Below are 2,369 nucleotides of genomic sequence, written 5' to 3' on the forward strand. Positions count from 1 at the left end.
CTGGAGAATAAATCTGATGAAGAGCAACTGAAGGAGCTGGGGGTGGGTAGTGTGGAAAAGAGGAGGCTGAGGGGAGACCTCATTGCTCTCTACAGCTACCTGAAAGGAGGCTGTGGAGAGGCTGCTGCTGGTCTCTTCTCCCAGGTCATTAGTGACAGAACAAGAGGGAATGGCCTCAAGCTGTGACTGGGGAGGTTTAGACTGGACATTAGGAAAAAATGTTTCCCAGCAAGAGTGGTCAGGGATTGGAATGTGCTGCCCAGGGAGGTGGTGGAGGCCCCAAGCCTGGATGTTTCAAGGTGGTTTGGATGTGGTGCTTGGGGCTCTGGTTTAGGGGTGAGCCTTGTAGAGCAGGGTTCTGGTTTGGACTTGCTCTCCAACCACTCTGACCCCAGCCTGCAGCACTGCATGGGGTTGTTGTCATCAAAGTGCAGCACCTGGCACTTGGACTTGTTAAATGGCATCATGTTGGACTCTGCCCATCTGTCCAGCCTGTCCAGGTCCCTCTGCAGAGCCCTTCTACTGTCCAACAGATCAACTTCTGCCCCCAGCTTGGTGTCATCTGCAAATTTACTAATGGTGGACTCAATGCCCTCCTCCAGATCAGAAGCAGTGAAGAAGGGTAAAGATCTGTTCTTAGTACAAAACATCCTGAATGCTTCTTGCAAACTGGCTTTGATGTGTATTGCCACAGAGGCTTTGCAGAAGGACTTAAGGAAGAGAAGGAGACTACATGGAAGCAGATTTGCCTTTGCTCATGGCTGTGGTCTGGTGGCAGTTGTCATTGGAGGTGTTCAGGAGGAGACTTGATGGGGTGCTTGGTGCCATGGGTTAGCTGTTTGGGTGGGTTGGATTGGTTGATGGGTTGGACACGATGATCTTGAAGGTCTCTTCCAACCTGGTTTGGTTTATTGGTTTATTGGTTGTGCTGCTAAATTTGAAAAGCAGTTCTTGGATAGGCTGTGGAGTCCTGAGCTCTCTCTACAGAACATGACAGGTGCAGAATCTATGGCAAATAAACAAGGCTGCAGCGAGCTTGGAGGAGACTGAAGGTGGAGTGGGACATAAATCAGGGTGAGGAAAGAGCCTTTGGCTGCAGATTTATGAGTCTGCTGCTTGAGATCTTCCTCTCGCTGTTCTTTGTCATCTTCAAACATCTAAACACTGATCTGCACAATTTATACACTAACAAAGGTCCCAAGCCATCTCCTTACACTTCCTGGGTGACACTCTGCAGCTCTGATTGGTTTTTACAAGCACAATTAAGAAGGAAACTGAATTTCAATAACCATAACTGCCATTGTCAGTTAACTGGGCAGCATTTAGCCTTGAGCACTGGTGAAGGGTGAGAAGAAATGTAAGGTGTTGCCAGTCTACCTTTGGCACCTCCAGCAATTGGAACTGCTATTTATTGTTGAGGAGCTGGCAGCTGCAGACTCATCAAGTATCCAAGGATGTTCCTCTGGTAATGGACAAGCATGTGGAAAGGTGGGGGTTGTGTTCCTGCACAAGCCCACGGCAGATGTGAGAAGTCCTGCTAGAAGTAGAATAGAATAGAATAGAATAGAATAGAATAGAATAGAATAGAATAGAATAGAATAGAATAGAATAGAATAGAATGGAATGGAGTGGAGTGGAGTGGGATGGGATGGGATGGGATTGGATGGGATGGGATGGAATAGAATAGAATAGAATAGGAGTGGAGTGGAGTGGAGTGGGATGGGATGGGATGGGATGGGATGGAATAGAATAGAATGGAGTGGAGTGGAGTGGGATGGGATAGAATAGAATAGAATAGAATAGAATAGAATAGAATAGAATAGAATAGAATAGAATAGAATAGAATAGAATAGAATAGAATAGAATAGAATGGATTGGGGTGGGGTGGGATGGGATAGAATAGAATAGAATAGAATAGAATAGAATAGAATAGAATTAACCAGGTTGGAAGAGACCTTCGAGATCATCGAGTCCAACCTATCGCCCAACACCATCTCATCAACTCAACCATGGCACCAAGCACCCCATCCAGTCTCTTCCTAAACACCTCCAGCGATGGCAACTCCACCACCTCCCCAGGCAGCCCATTCCAATGGGCAATCACTCTCTCTATGAAGAATTTCTGCCCATCAGCTTTCTAATGTCGGCAGGTACCTCTCAGAGGCACTGCACAGGACTGGCAGCTGGCATACATGGAGTCACAGAATCACAGACATTTGACAAAGCTTGACATGCAGAAGAATTGCAATACAGCCTGCTGTCCTTCAAAGTCACAAAAATGGCCCTGAGACAAGGAGCTCAGTGAAAATCATAGAATCATAGAGTTGTTAGGGTTGAAAGGGACCTCAAGAATCACCTACTTCCAACTC

The sequence above is a fragment of the Melanerpes formicivorus genome, unplaced genomic scaffold (genome assembly GCF_026170545.1).
Source record: "Melanerpes formicivorus ecotype bairdi unplaced genomic scaffold, bMelFor1.0.p_v2 SCAF_68, whole genome shotgun sequence".
Lineage (NCBI taxonomy): Eukaryota > Metazoa > Chordata > Aves > Piciformes > Picidae > Melanerpes > Melanerpes formicivorus.